General features: G+C 36.6%; 2 long non-coding RNA genes across 5 annotated transcripts in view; one reads left to right on the top strand and one right to left on the bottom strand.

Annotated features, from left to right (window-relative positions):
- The window catches only part of LOC129146369 (uncharacterized), a 135,125-nt gene that overhangs the window by 2,620 nt on the left and 116,119 nt on the right, over positions 1-16,386 (bottom strand). Inside the window, exons 4-5 of the long non-coding RNA XR_008553006.1 lie at positions 5,180-5,275; positions 850-1,026 (exon numbers count right to left, since the gene is read on the bottom strand). This is a non-coding gene — a long non-coding RNA (uncharacterized LOC129146369). The remainder of the gene's footprint in view (positions 1-849; positions 1,027-5,179; positions 5,276-16,386) is intronic.
- The window catches only part of LOC119251685 (uncharacterized), a 72,065-nt gene that overhangs the window by 14,992 nt on the left and 40,687 nt on the right, over positions 1-16,386 (top strand). Inside the window, exons 3-4 of one of the 4 annotated variants that reach the window (XR_008552999.1) lie at positions 858-1,085; positions 1,634-1,882. The exons of 2 other annotated variants lie outside the window; for them this stretch is intronic. This is a non-coding gene — a long non-coding RNA (uncharacterized LOC119251685). Of the gene's footprint in view, positions 1-857; positions 1,086-1,633; positions 1,883-16,386 lie in introns of those variants that run through there. One more of the 4 variants, XR_005126569.2, reaches the window with a different exon arrangement.

Genomic DNA, 16,386 nt, shown 5'->3' with positions numbered 1-16,386 from the left:
AGAGACAAAGTTCTGACCTGACCCTTGTAAACTCACCAAGTAAACAGTGTGTGCATAAGTGTGTATGTGTGTACAATTGAGGTATCATTATCAGTCTGTCCAGGGGTGGTCTTTTCTCCTCTTCATATACTCTTGCTCTTAACACCTATCTCCTTATCATACACACACACACACACACACACACACACAATGGAAATGCTATGTATGTACATTACCACTGTAAACTGTGCGATAGTAATGTGCCTTTGTGTATTTTCATTTGCATGAACATAACATGCTATCATGTAAAAAATGCATATAATGTAGTTGTTGTAAATCTATTTTCAATTGTCAATTATCAATTTCTATTGTCAGTCTATTTCTTCTATCTTACTTTGACTAAATACTATGTCTTCATGATGATCTATCCAAGTTGTTTTATATATAGACAGTTTGTGTTTCCAACCAATACATACTGTTGATAGATCAACTCTGCACCACTAACTCTATCCATGATTGTACTTATTAATTCCTCTAATGACAAACAGTTACCTCAATTGCCCCACTAACACACACACACACACACACACACACAAACACACACATATACACACACTATTCTCAATTCTATGTAGCTGCAATGTGAATATTTCTTTGGGATCAAAATCAACAAAAAACTATGAACCAGAGACACTTTTTGGGGGGTGGGGGGTGGGAGGGGAGGGATTGGGGTCAAAATGGGGGGGTTGCAATTGTATGGGGAAAAAAAACTACTTTGTTATTATAAGCAGGGAACAGTTTAACACAGGAATTAAGTGTTTAAAAACCACTGGGAACGCTAATACAATAAGCACAAGTCAAAATCCTCACTATTTCAGGTAACACAGGATTTTCCCTCCAGCGGTGATATGGATGGTTCCCACAAGAAGTTCATAGGTCGCTGTGAAATCTCAACCTGCCAAACCCAAGCACTTGCCGGCCATTACAGTAACATTTGTCTCCACACTTCCTGATCACATGCAAAGTGTCTCATGGCTGAATCTAGATCTGCAAGAAAGTGAAAGTAGATGCTAAGTTTCTAGTCCTTGCTACACAAGGAAGGTTAGGTAGGAAAAAGCATGTCTCTATTCTAACTGGGTTGATGACTCCAACTTAATCTTTCAGATCTTTTATTAGATATTATTTCTTGCCTTCTTTGGTAATTTATGAGAATTTTCTCTACTTCTGACTCATGTTTAATAGAGCATTGTACCCCACCCCCCATGCATGTGATTTATTCTTTTTCTCCATTGGAGATATTAATAATCTTTTCATTTTTTTTTCCTTCTCTGTGCATTGTGTTGATTTGAAGCATATTTCTTTTTCTGTTTATTTTTCTTGGAGTCGTTCCCTGATGTCTGCAGTGATGTGTGTCCATCCTTTTTTTAGAAGGACACTAAAATGATGTGTGGAAGGTCTCAAAATGGGAGTAAGTCTTGTTCTGTGAAAGTCCTTACTGTCTGGTGACTCTGATGACTGGCACATTTTAAATATAGTTCCATAAAATAACTTAAGTATTTTATTTTTATTGAGGAACCAATGATTTACAACTTTGATTGTGTTTGGTGGAACATTGCCCAAATGACAGAATCTGCTGTTCTCTTCTCTTGTAAAGGTCAGTTTTCCAGAAGGAAATCTCTCACCTGGGCTGATGGGGCTAGTGAAGGCACTAAGCTCAAGAAAGAAGATAAAAGTCAGCTTGTAGATATTGATTTTGTTCTCTTTTATCAACACCTGATAAGAGAGATCCTATAATTCCAAAATATAAACAATGGTGTATAGCAACATCACCTCAATAGAAAACTTGAAAAACAGAATGGCTCATGTTCTTATTCCTGCCTTTGCTTGGATCTGCTGTCCCCAAGTCACCAGTCTACCTGGATGCACTTGCCCATATAGTGAATGTCTAGTCCTCTGCTGGAATAAAAGAAGACTGTCACTAGCCTCATAAGTGAGGCAAATAATCTGGAAGTCCAAATGCTTTCATCTTTCCTCCTGGGTGTAGCTCCATCTGATTCTACCTTCAACAGTAAGAACTGCCTCTTATCCCTGTGCATGTCCCAGGATTTTACCACCTTAACTTGTCCCTCCTACTTTCTTAGCTCTTCACATCTCCTCCCCTTCCATTGGCTTAGCTAGTTCCTCTGTCCTGTACATCAGCTACCACATTCCTCTTTCCCCAAGTTTCTAAAATGCTTTCTTTTCTGATGTTTGCTCTCCAATTCTCTTTTTCCTTGGGAAATGGTGCTACCTTCATCACTTATATGTCATTTCCATGTTGATCCAGGACACAACAAGGAAAATGTTAATATCAACTCAGGTAAGTTGGTAGCTATTTCGTAAAAATGATAAATGGGATTCTTCTGAATGGAAATATGCATATTTTCAAACAATAAACATGAGATAAAATGTTTGATTTCCTTCTTCTGTTTAGTTATCTGTGCATCCATCCATATTATATTTTTTTGAGTTTAATCCCCTTTCAATAAAATAGAAGATCAATGTTAATTTCAATATCTGCAAGTGAAATACATTGAAATTTTCTTCAACATCTGAGAGCAGTCATTTTCACTATGTACAATATTTATGGAGAAATAAATGCAGCAGCAAATTTCTTAGTTATCCAGGTTATGCTCATTTAAATATCTTAAAAACAGTTATAAAGTGAATCAGGAGTCTATTTTGGATTAAGAGTCTGCTTTTGTCAAATATGCATGTGCTAAAATCTCATAAATACTGTGGGTTAATTTCAAGTTTACATCTAAAGAATTCTTATGGCATCCAAATATTCACACTTCCAAAAGTGAATTTCACATACTTTCCTTCTGAATTTGCCACTGCATGTATTATTTTGATTTGTGTTGTCAGGAAGTACCTAAACATTTTTCCTTCTTGATCAGTAGCTAACTTTCTTCAACAGATCCTGCATTAGTCACAGGCTGTAAAGAAGTAAGGATTGTAGACCGTGCCATGATACCTGCTCTCTAAGGTACTCTTGGTCTCAGCTTTCCTTCTTATAGTCTTATGACCTATTATGTAATTTCTCTGAGCATAACATCTTCTTATTATAAAATTGGGGAATAATAAAAATTCTTGCTCACATGCCTTTAAATGAGTGTGTGAAAATTAAATATAATAAAGTTTGCAAGGTATTTAACTCATGTTCAAAATGCAGTCAACACTCAGTAAACATTAGCAACTACTATAAAACACCATTACCTTTGCATCAAAATGGTGCACTGAACTGTGGAGAGCAAACTTATCATAAAATTTATTCATATATTTGACATTTATGGAGCACCTCCCAAGTGCCAGATGTTGTTCTAAGCACTGATGATATAAAATGCCTCCACCCACAGGGTTTGCTTACATTTTAGCAGGAAACACAATGAAATACATTATTATATGATACCATGTTATGTAACATAAAAGATAGTGCAATCATTATCAAAGGACAATAAAGTAGGATCAAGGAAAACAGAATGACTTGGGATGGTGTATGTTCTTTTATGTAGGGCAGTAAGACGGCTTCTTTCATGAGACATTAAGTAGATTGAAGTGGACTGTACAGAGATCTGAACTTTCTAGACAGTAGGACCTGAACATGCAAAATTTTCTTTCCTGTGAACAAGATTTCCATGTTAAAAGAATAGCAACAAGGTCATGTAGCTATGGATAGGGATGGGGTAAGGGAGATAAAAACAGATATACGGAAGAGCTATGAAAAGTTAGATTTTGCAGACATGATAGACACATTAGATTTTACTCTAAGTGTGATTAGAAACCATTGGAGAATCATGACAAAGAAATGAACATGCTCTGTTAACTCACAGTTTGAATTCAAATCCTCTGCAAAAAGTCACTGAACCCCTCTAGTTTGTCTCTTTACTTGCTCTTGGAAGGGTTAAAAGAGACATTGAGGGTAAAAGCAACAGAGAGTTGGGAACAAAGTACATAGTCACTATCTTTAGATGTTGGAAATTCTTTCACATCACCTAAAATTCTGAAACAAGAATAGACAGGAGCCCAGGTTCAACCATGCTTTCCTTCCCATAGGCTAATCCCAGCTCCAACATAACCTCCATCACAGCCACTCCTTTCTATGAAAGCATTTTCTTCCCTAAAAGATTTCTATAGTAATGAGTATTATTTAACAGGAACTAGTGACATTGGCATCTACAAACAGCAGTCATTAGATTGGTTAGCAGTTGGTGAAACTTTTAGCAAACAGAGAAGGAAATTTGCATTGTGTTTGATAAGATGGTAAAGGTAAGTTTATCTTGAATGGGACACTTAGGGCCCCTTTGTGACCTAGGATTGAGGATTAGAAAGAGGAGGTTAGATAGCAAGAAACCAGGATGACTGCTGAGTATGTTGTCTTCCAACAGCTCCACACTCTTATTGGAATGCATTTACTTACTCCACACTTGAGTGTATATGATGTGTGGTCACATGCAGAATAGCAGACATAGTGGAGGCCAAGATTTCAGAGCCAGGCTCTTCTCAGGTTCAAAGTTTGTCATCCGAGGCTTTCCTGGACTAAGTGTTTCATTTTGGAAAGAGCATTTTCCACTTGATCTACACTGCTTGTTTAGTCCTTCTTAGTTTCATCTTTTATTATAATATTTGTATTGGGCCATTGCCTTTCAATGACTCAGTAAGTGAATATTCAGGGCTGTGGATTTCTTTCCTATCTAAAACAATTATGACAATCTAAGATTAAAAGTGGGTCTCCATACCAAAAAATATATACTTTTTAACAATGATTCATTTATTTTTATTTTTTGCATAAAAGAACTGGGATGTAGGCCAGAGGTGTGGGGTGGTGAAGGATTCGCCAAAGACAGAGTGGAGTGGTGGGTGAGACAGGAGAGTTCTGCTGCACCATCTGTGGGTTAACTCCCTGGCCGGGGATCGAACTCAGACCATAGCAGTGATAGCGCTGAGACATAACTCCTAGGCCACCAGGAAGGCCCTCTTGACAATGATTTAAAGAATGCCTACCTGCCTTGGACATTATTTAACTTGAATACTATACAGAATTTTAAGGATAGGGGAAAATTTCTGAACATAATTATACTGAAATGCTAATAAAGTTTGTAGCAAATCCTCATTATAAAAAATGTTCTCTCAGTCTGCTCCATATAGAAATTTATCTTACATTTTGCATCATGACACAATTCAGCACTTTGATAGCAGATGTATTGAAGTTTCCATGTAGATGTAGACTCAGCATTGAGTCCCCATGTCAACAAAGCTGAAAACAAAGGAATATCAGTCAGTCCAAATTAAATCTTGACCCTTCTCATCTAACTGGACACTCTCCTGGTCTCAGGAGAGAAACACAATTCCTCCCTTAGTCTTAAATTTTAACATAGATCTGCTATAAACAGATCTATGTTAGTCCAGTAGGGGTGAACGCTATACATAATAAAAGATTGATATCCTGCACCTCTCAAATGAGAGCCCTAATTGATAATAACTGAGAAGATATTTTCTTTTGAATCATACGGACTTCTTGCCAAAATCTTTTCTCTTTGTGATCTTATCATAAGTAATTCAATATTATCTAACTCTTGCTCTAAATTCTGTTTCAGTTACTCCAATTAAGTTATTCTGGATGCAATTTCTTGTTCTTAGACCAATGTTCCAGATGATTTTAATATTTTTATGCAATATGTGGGAAATGCATCAAAAATATCTGAGAAAATAGTTTCTAACAGGTAAAATCTCCCTCAAATTTTCTGGCCTCTTACTCTTGACTGAAGTATATTTCCACTCCTTTGTTACTTCTTTTTTTTTTTTTTTTTTTTTTTTTTTTTTTTTTATAGAGGCATGCTTTATTTATTTATTTATTTGTTTGTTTGTTTGTTTTGTTTATACATGCACTGGGTACAGTCAGAAGCGCGGGAGGGTGAGAGAATTCACCAGAGCCAGAGCGGGGAGCAGAGCAGGCAGGGACCGAAGCACACTGCTGAGGGGAGCAGCGGGCGGCAGGAGAGGTCTGCGCGCCATGTGGGACCCTCCTCCAGTGGCCGGGGAGCAGCCGGGGATCGAACCGGTGCCACAGAGGCTGCGGGCAGCTTCGCAACCCAGCGCCCAACCGCTGCGCCACCGGGGAGGCCCCTTTGTTACTTCTTATTCTGTCTTTATTTCTATATTCTTTCTGGAAGATAACCATTCTTACTATACTCTTGATCCTAAATTTTCCCCACAGCTCAGTGAAATTGTTCCATTAATTATTCACTCTTCCTCTACTTTAATTTTTCAGTCTTCATTATATCTTTCCACATTAACTGATGAAGGATTTTCATATTAAAATTGTTTTTTTCCAATCCACCCTCACCAAAGTTACCCTCTCCATATTTCCCCATCATCTTCATACTTCTTGGAGAAGCTGGTTTACCATGCAATTCTCACTCCCCTGCTCACCTCTTATACCTTTTCCCTCTGTCACCTTATGTAAACTATTCTTTGAAAATCACCTTCTAGTTTCTATGACCATCACTTCTCTTCACTCATGATTAAACATCTCTGAATTTTATTTTTTTTAATTTGTTTTATATATTTTACATCATTTTTCATTTTTGTAAAATGTGTGCATTTTCATATTGTTATAGTCCCCACAAAATTCCCACCAACAAGGGTGGCGGGAGACTATAACAAAGATGAAAATTACTCAGCAATCACAAAAGATAAACTCATGCCATCATGCCATTTGCAGCAACATGGATGGAGCTAGAAGGGATCATGGTCAGTGAAATAAGCCAGAAAGAAAAAGAAAAATACCAAATGGTCTCACTCATAGCAGAAATTTATAAGATCCAAATAAGGAATCGGGAAAAAGACTAATTATGATAAAGTAAAAATCAAAATCAATAGGCAACTATAATCCTCCAAATTTTAACATGTTGGCCACTCACTTCTTCTCAAAAGTCATATTAATTTTGGTTCCCTTACCACATTCTCTTAAAAATTCAATCATTGATGCATATTCCTTACCAGGTAATATGCTAGGTCTAGGGAATGAAAAATAACTGAAATACCATTTCAAACAGGATGGAATTCACAGTCTAGTAGTAAACAAATCTGCATACAAACAGAATATGCACACCCGTCCTACACAACCTTTTCTGGTAAGAGGGAGACTAGATTTCCAGAAATATTGGCCTAACAAAAAAAAAGTCAAATTGATCCAAAACTATTTCATGTAAATATGTCTTCACATGGCCTGCTTAAGTGGCAGAGAAGCAATGGAAATCTTCAAGGTCAGAAAAAAAGGTGGAAGTGTGAATCAAGAGAGGTAAATAATCTCTGGGATTAGTGCTTTCCTACATTTTCGACAACAGTTCTAAAATGTAGTGGCAGAGAGGATCATGTCTAGGAAAAGCAAAATGATACCCAAAGTGCATGGATGGAGCTGGAACAGCTACTCTGCTGTTTTTATTAATTGTGAGCATCGCTAAGTTTCTAGACTTGAGTAATCATTAAAATAGAACTAGGTTGTCTAACCAAATAACCAGTAGAAATAAGCCAGAAAGAAAGAGAAAAATACCAAATGGTCTCACTCATAGCAGGAATTTAGAAGACCCAAATAAGGAATCAGGAAAGCCCTTCCAGGCTTTCTTCCACAACTCACCCTCTGACTCTACATAAAAGTTCTGGAACAGGGCCTCCCTAGTGGCACAGCGGTTGAGCACAGGGTTGTGAAGCTGCCTGCAGCCTCTGCAGTGCTGGTTCGATCCTCAGCCTCCGAGCCAGAGTCCCACATGGTGCACAGACCTCTCCTGCCTCGCCCACTGCTCCCCTCAGTAATGTATTTCGTTGGTCTGCCTGTTCTGTTCTCCACTCTGGCTCTGATGAATTCTCTCACCCTCCTGCGATTCTGACTGTACCCAGTGCCTGTATAAATATAAATAAATAAATAAAATCTTTGAAAAAACTTTCGCTCTCTCTGTTCTTCCTCTTCTCATTTCTTTTGTAAAAATCCTTTTATTAACTGCTCTTGAGTCTTGTCTTGGGTTCTTAAGCACATGGGTGAGGACTCACATTCATGTCGTCCTGTTTCCCCTTGGGGTTGCCCTATAACAATTTGGGTAAATATAGGCAGACATTATGTAAAACAATAGTGAGAACTACTTTGGTAAAGAAAATAAGAGTGACTCAAATATTTATAATAGAACATATAAATCAGAAGCTTCTCTGCTGTTTTTATTAATTGTGAGCATCGCTAAGTTTCTAGACTTGAATAACCATTAAAATAGAAATAGATTGTCTAACCAAATAACCAGTAGAAAAGACTTTCACACCTATTCAAGATGGACTAGTAACAATTATTTCCTATCTGAAAAAAAAAAAAAAAAAACAGTGAAAACACGGAAAACTAGATGATGTACATGAAAAAAGTTTCCAAACCATAAAAATTACCATCAGGCAACAAAGTTCAGTGATCTCTGAGAGAGAAGGAGGGAAGGCAGGAGGAAGAGAGAGAGAGAGAAACACACACAGCACAGGGGACACTTACAAAAGCCCCAGCTCAGTGTCATGTGACAATTTTCAGATTGTGGCACAGGGACAGGGGACACAAGTCAGACTCATTCTTTTTGAAGACATAGCTGAGAATCCTGGGGGTCTCAGGACCCCCAGAATTCTCAGGGTCGAGGAAGAGAGATAAGAGAGCTACATACAGAACTTCAGAAGTCTGGTGCAGACGTTCCTTGAATGCTGATCAGTGCAAGCATGTGAGGAAATAGGGAGAGAGGCATCTAAACAAAATGGAGGAAGTAGTGTCCATCCCTACAAGCCACACTGGAAAATTTCATGTTTCATAAAGCATCCTGGGTCCTCATACCGGTCTTGTGTTAGTTGTTGGGGTAATTTTGCCCTAGACTGAGCGAGCATGCTTTGTCTTAGCCAGGGCATTCAAATAAATTAATAGCATCCAGACAAAACTCAAGAATATGTATAGATACAATTTTTTTTATTTTTAAATTTTACTTATATTTTTTAGTTGAGGAATAATTTCATATAGCATTACCTTCAAGGTCACAACATAATGATTCAATATTTGTACATAATATTGCAAGACGATGATTATGATTTGTTCCCACATTGGTATACATTTTTTTCTTGTAAAAAGGATGTTTAAGATCTGCTCACTTAGCAACTTTCCACTATGCAACACAATGTTATTAACTACAGTAACTGTACTGTGCTTTCAATCCCATGACTTAATTATTTTATAACAGGAAGTTTGTACCTTCTGACCTTAGCTCACCTTACCAAATCCTTACTCTCTCCCTCAGGCAACCATTAAGCTGTACTCTATATCTATAAGCTTAGTTTTTGTTTCTTACTGTTGTTTTAGGTTTTACATGAAAGTGAGATTATAAGGGATTTGTGTTTCTTTATCTGACTTATTTCACACAGCATAATGCCCTCAAGGTTGACCTCATCCATGTTTTTGCAAGTTCCCATCTTACCTTAACCTTTAATTCAAAAGGATGAAAATGACTTAAGATAAATTAATAGCATTTCAGGCAAAACTCAAGAATATGTGTACACATTAAAAAATTGGCGGCCAGTAAGATAAAAATACACAATATAATAAAAATGACAGACATGCAAAGAAATGGAAAAATATGACCCTAGATTGTTAGAAAAATTTCTCAGTTGAAATCAACACAGAATTGACAAAGATGTTGGAATTAGCAGACAATATTAAAGGAGTTATTGTAACTGTAACCCATATGTTCAAAAATCTATGGAGAATCATGAAAGATTTTTTTGAAAGATCCCAATTGCACTTCCAGAGATGAAAACTATAGTGTCTGAGATAAAAATGCACAGAATAAGACTTATAACATGTCATAGATGCAAAAGAAAAAATTATCAGTCAAAACTGTCCCAAATTAAATACACAGAGAAAAATAGTTTCAAAATGGCAATCAGTGAATTGCAGGACAATTTCAAGAAGCTAAGTATATATTATTGGAAACTTCAAAGAAGATAATGGTGAAGTGAAAAAGATGAAGAAACACTGGTAAAAAATTCAATTTTGTAAAATCTATAAACACATAAGTCTAACCTCAGTAAAACACAAGCAGAAGAAACATAAAAAAATACAATAATACACAGCATAATTGAATTGTTCAAAGCCAGTAATAAAGGCATCTTTCTCTTTATGAGAAAGGGAAAATGTAAAAACCCAAAGTTAATATCATATTTAATGGCTAAAGACAAAATGCTTTCTCCCTAACATCAGGGACAAGAGAAGTATGTTTGCCCTCATCACCTCTATTCAGCCTGGTAGTAGAGGTAATGCCAGAACAATAAGGCAAAGAAAAGTCCTAAAAAGGCATCCAGGGATCATAACAGGGGAGGCAAGAGCACAGGGGACTATGGTGATAGTGCACAGGTGACTCGGTGATGGGAATTTTATGGGGCTACACCTGAGAGGAGAAAGCAAACATTGTACAAAATTGAACAATGCTGTCAAACATATATATAAACAAATTACATATAAATAAAATAAAACTTTAAAAAAGAAAAAAAAAAACAATTGCTCAAAGCAAAAAAAAAAAAAAAGCATCCAGGTTAAAAAAGGTGGGGGAAAAGCAGTGGTGAGAGTGGACAGCCTTGTCTTGTTCCAGATCTTAATGGAATTGCTTTCAGCTTTTCACCATTGAGAATGATACTGGCTGTTGGCTTGTCATAGATGGCCTTTATGATGTTGAGGTATGTTCCTTGTATCCCAAGAATTTCAAGGGCTTTTATCATGAATGGGTGTTGCACTTTGTCGAAAGCTTTCTCAGCATCTATTGATATTATCATATGGTTTTTATATTTCTTTTTGTTGATGTGTTGGATAACGTTGACTGGATCAAGAAGATGTGGTACATATATACCATGGAATATTACTCAGCATTCAAAAAAGATAAACACATGCCATTTGCAGCAACATGGATGGCGCTGGAAGGGATCATGCTCAGCGAAATGAGCCAGAAAGAAAAAGAAAAATACCGGATGGTCTCACTCATAGCAGGAATCTAGAAAACTTAAATAAGGGACCAGGAAAATGAATAACTATAAGAAAGTGAAAATCAAAATCAACAAAAAACTATGAACCAGAGACACTTTTAGGGGGGCGGGGGCGGGAGGGGAGGGATTGGGGTCAGAATGGGGGGGCTGCAATTGTATGGGGAATATAAAAATAAAATTTATTATTTAAAAAAAAAAAAGGTGGGGGGATTTGTGAGCTTGATGGAGACTGGAGATTGGGCTGGGACAGAGGAGAGAAGTTGTCTTACAACAACCAATGTTGTAGAGCAACCCCGATACAAAACGGGGTGTCTGACTGTGGGTCCTCACCCGCGCTTAAAAGGACTTATCAATGCTCTACTGCAGGCACACGCGAAAGGTTAATAAAAGGTTTATTGACAAGGGAAGGGGAAATGAGGAAATGTTCAGCTCAGGGAGAAAAGTGGGAGACAAAGTTTTAATGAGTCCTACCCGATCCACCGATTAGGAATTCCAAATGGCGCTCTGAAAGCTGGCTGCCAGCCAGGAGCCGTGAAGCCAGGAGGCGAGCGACAGTGAGCCCCCCAAGGCCCAGGTGTTTGGTTTTTATACCCAACCTGGCTGTTTAACTCCACCCTTAGGTCCCAGCCACCTTTCCTTTGGTGGAGATGGGATTTGTCTTTCCGAATGTCTTGATGGCTTTAGTCTGGACTGGGAGTGGAGTCCACAAAGCCTGTATGGGATTAACTCAGGACATCATTTCTCCCTAACACCAACACTTAGTTTTTAGAAGAGTTTCTCCTTGCATAGGCGTGTGAGTAGTGATGCTAGCTAGTGGTTTTGTTTTTCTTCAGAGTCAAGCTGGTGACCCTCTCTGGACAGTAAAGTTGATAGCATTTCTACTTGATTTGGATTTTCTAGCCAACAAGTCCTACAGATCTTAGAATCTATTTTGCCATCCCATTTGGGCAGGGAAATATATTCATAACCATACTCAGGGCTAAACGCAGTCCCTTACTGCCCCAAAAGAATTCTAAGCAGAGTATCCAGGAGGCTGCATTGTCCATCCTGTGTGCCCCTTACAGGAGAAACTGCATAGAGCCAACTTGGTGACTCTGCCCTCTGCAGAGACATGCCGACAGCCACATCTTATCAACCCAAATATGGAGTCTGGTCTATTACCCATTCTGGGCAGGAAAGCAAATTTCCAGCCCCTCCCAAAGGATGAGTATTGCATGAGTATTGACTCACCCAGTAATGAAGCCTGACCAAAGAATCAGGGTAATTGCACGGTCCATTCTTGTGTCACACCTGGACAGGGAACCACACCAGCATTCTATTCCCCTACTCCTGCTGAACAGCATCCTCCCTACCTGTCCATCCCCCACAGTGGTCTTGCCCAAATAAGGACAATGCCCACCGGCCCAAAGATGCTACCAGCTGCCCTGTCTAGCTAGAACTTGGGAAGAGAAATGAAAGTCTACATTAATGGGGAGCAATGTACCTCAAATTGGGTGATTGAAAAAGGGCTACACCAGGACCATTACACTGCCAAAAGTCAAGCACAAAGAATTTTGGAAACAGACTTGTCATATATTAGGTAAGTACTATGAAACTATGGGGACATTCTCAATAGAAATGCTGCAGGCCAGGAGAAAGTGGATGATTCAGTCACAATATTTTCCCACAATACTATATGTGGGAGAAAGTGTCCTTCAGAAATAAAGAAGAGAGAAAGTCTCCTGACCAAATGAAAGCTGAAGGAGGTCATCAATGCTAACTCTGCCTTACAAGAATGCTAAAGTGGGTTCTTCAAGACAAAGAGGAAAATGCTTATTAACATAATAAAACAGGAATATATGTATAAAACTCACCAGTAATGGCAAATATATTATGAAAATCAAATTCTCTAATGTTAAGACGACGTGTAATTCAATGACAACTAGTTAAAAAATAAATAATTATAGTAATTTGCACTGGATTCACAGCATAAAATTATGTAAATTATAACATTAGTTACTTAAAATGATGTTAAGTCTTTTGCCCTTTATTTAGCATCAGCAAAGGTACTAAGTTAGATGTGCCAGCTATTCATTCCCATACACTTTTTTTTTTTCCCCAGAAAAGTCTTAATTGTCATAATTCTCCAAAGCCTTTAAACATATTAGACTTTAGACAACCTTCTCAGTTTTATGAGAAAATGTAGGTCTGGCTAAAATCGTAACCCTAGTAGAACCCTTCATATATAACTTTATATTCATAAGTTGGTTGTCTTTTTAAAAATATTATCACCAAAATTACATGTGCTTTGCCCCCTCAAAACACAGAACTTCATCTCTTTTGATTTTTTCTTTATTGTTAGGTCCACTTTATACTATATATATGTGTGTGTGTGTATATATATATATCTATCTATAGATATATAGATAGATAGATATCTCCAACTAGAGTGTAAATTCTTGAAAGCAGGGAGTAGAGTCTGATTATTCTTCCCTGTGTGAGTCTTCACTGGTATATTTAAGCAAACAGTCTTAAAAGAAGTGGAAAGAAATATTGCAAGAGGGATAGGATAAAATTAACCCAAATGAAAATAGGAAAATGTGCCCTATTTTTTTTTTTTTTTCAAAAAAAAGACTTTATTTTATGGAGGAAACAAGAAAATCTCGTTCTCAATTCTTAGTGTGCTTCTCAATCCATATCATGCTATTCTATGCATCATCACCTTTTGCCTGATATTTTTCCCCTCTGGATTTAATTATCCACAAGACATCTTTCTTCCATCATGATACGTAACAGAAAAGTACTGAACTGTATTTCTTAACTAAAAAGTAGTTTTTACTGGAAAATTCTCCTTGGGAAGCAGCGATTGATATATTTTATTCAGCATTTCCTAAACTAGTTACATCATGTCACTTCATACACCATTCCCAGGGATAGTGAAGTTATGAAAAGCCGTGGTGCATGCTGGGTAATGCAGACTTCAAGCATTCACACTCTATTAATTAATTCATCACCTAAAAGCTAAGTATTGATTTTTTAATGGTTTTACAAATCTATTTAAGCTTCTTTGATGTGATTAAGAAGATGTGTGTTTACTGTAAATTATCTAACAAGTACAATGGCTTTAGTCTCAGAAATAGCAAACAATTTGGCTTGTAAGAATGGGGGAAGAGTGGTTAAAACAGTCTCCCAAAACTGATTCTTTGTTTAGTAGCAATGATAAACCATTAAAACAAGGATTTTTATTTAAAGAAAATCATTTCACACTCTATAGATGCTATGTTTCTGGATCTGAGGTAAGAAGAAAATCATGAATATGTTCTCCCTAATTATTCTTCTATCACTTGCATCACTAAAAATTATAGTTAATGTAATGAGGCATGGGATATTGACAGTGCTAATGCAATACCTTTGTCCCTTGCTATGGATAGACCACTAACATCTTATAGTTGTTTGTGCTGAAATTCATGCTCATCAAGACCGGAAAATAAGTAAACATTCTTTGAATTTGGGGGTAAATATACCTCAAGGGTACCTAATTTGACTGCAAAAATTATATGAATTTTAAATTGTTGGGGGGATTTTTTAAAACTCATCTGTTAAATTGTATACTAAGGAAAAGTGAAATGTATGTAATACATGTTTAAAATAGCCTTTATGTCAAATGATAGTAAGTTAAAAGTGAAGGAAAAATAAAAATTGCCAACAAGCTCTAAAAAAAAAAAAATTATAGTTAAAAAAATCTTCTTTAATTGCCAGACTTGGTTAGAAAATTTCCACTTTAGGTCTTATTGTGGAGTATTATGGAAGACATGGAATTATTTTATGTTTTTCCATTTTCATTTCTAGAAAACATTTTGTCTCAAAGTCATTTAGAAATACTTCTGCAAGTATTTATTTAAGTTCTTATAGTATTTCCTTTATCTTCTACAACAATGGAAATAAAATCATACATTTTACTCTTTACTATTTTAATAAAAAAGCTAATCTCATAAATTTAAAATTAGAAACTGTTATTTATAGGCTCAATTTTTTTTTAAATAACAAAATAGGAAAAAAATAAAATACTTGTGAATGATGAACTGCATCCAGAAGACTTCATAAGTATGTTTGGAAGATGAGTAATTTATATATATCCACAAAGTTAAATATGCCCTGTAATGATACTTGGCATGTTATCATATATAGGGTATAATAGGAACATGTATTCTGTTGTTTATCCTCTTAAAGGGATTTTACTGCAAAGTCTACAATGATTCCGGAAATATTTTACCAAAAACCCTACAGCACAGTGTAATACAATCTAAAATCAATTCACCTTGAAACATTTCAGTCAATGCTGACATACATGTCGAGGAATGTCGACAGCATTTCCTTACAAAATGAAAATGGTGTGCAAGTGCTGTGTATGAGTCTGTGTGTGTGCTTGTGAGAAAGTTTTAAGTAAAGAAAATTTCTGATGACTGTCAAAGCTGAAAATATTCTGGCAAGTGTTTCCCAGCTAATCTCGACCTTAGAACTACCTTAGGGGGAATAAATGGTCATTAGATAATTATGTAGCTGCTTATCTTGTTTACTTCATGCTCAGAACAGACTGCAGGATTTTTACTAGGGACCGTTGCTGCTATTACTCAGTTTTTAGATGACATCCAACTGATAATGGGAGAAGGGAGGCTTTTTGAAGCTACTCATCATGCAGAGATAAAAAGGCTGCAGAATAATCCTGCCAGGTCTTGTGATAGCATTAATTAGCAGTAGAGTTAAGGTTGGTGTATATTTGTGACTTTGCTAAGTCAAAGTTAGCTTTTTTTAAATTCTAAATATTAAAAAAATGGAAAAAATAAACAACCTCAGAATGCCTCCTATTTTATAAATAAGAGAAAGTGGGATTTTTTTGTAATTAAAATTGAATATGTGCCTGTGCAATCAGCTTTGACTTACGGAAAGATGTGTCCTTTTTCAAGGTTTAGCTCCTTCTTAATGCTTCCCCCAAAAATCACCAATGGCATTTCTTAAAACTTGTGCATAATTTAGATTTAAAAGACTTTTGTAGGTTATGAAGAAATCCTCTGATTTGTGGTTAATTTCAAATAGATTTATGGACCCTCAAGGTGAAATCAAGTAGCTACTTATTTTCATATTCCTATACACAGCCCATCCTATCTTTATCTGTGTACTTCACATAAATACAATTCTTTTTTTTTCATTTCTTTAAGATTTTTTTTATTTTATGCATACCAGAACTGGGGGTGTAGGCCAGAGGTTCAGCAAGGGGACTGAGTGGATTAACCATAGACAAAGTGGGGAGCAGAACAGGCAGATCTACTGAAATACACTGCTGAAGGGAGC

Source organism: Talpa occidentalis, unplaced genomic scaffold (genome assembly GCF_014898055.3).
Source record: "Talpa occidentalis isolate TD23 unplaced genomic scaffold, MPIMG_talOcc4v2.1 talOcc4.2, whole genome shotgun sequence".
Taxonomy (NCBI): Eukaryota; Metazoa; Chordata; class Mammalia; order Eulipotyphla; family Talpidae; genus Talpa; species Talpa occidentalis.
This window is presented reverse-complemented; position numbering and strand designations above follow the sequence as displayed.